Raw genomic sequence first — 207 nt, 5'->3', positions numbered from 1 at the left:
ATGTCTTCGACTAGATACGATTTGTGATCTTTTGGCGTAACGTTGAAAGAAATCCGTTCGGTGAGAGCTAAGAAAAAGTGGTAACAGACACAAAAAAAAAAAAAAACATATCATAGTAAAACCAATACCTTCTCAGCTTCGCATCGAAGCTAAAAGTTCTTTTTTCTATATACATTTTTAGGTTTTGAACCCCTCCCGTATAAATGA

Source organism: Daktulosphaira vitifoliae, unplaced genomic scaffold (genome assembly GCF_025091365.1).
Source record: "Daktulosphaira vitifoliae isolate Bord-2020 unplaced genomic scaffold, ASM2509136v1 Scaffold_3, whole genome shotgun sequence".
In the NCBI taxonomy this organism is placed as follows: Eukaryota; Metazoa; Arthropoda; class Insecta; order Hemiptera; family Phylloxeridae; genus Daktulosphaira; species Daktulosphaira vitifoliae.
This window is presented reverse-complemented; position numbering follows the sequence as displayed.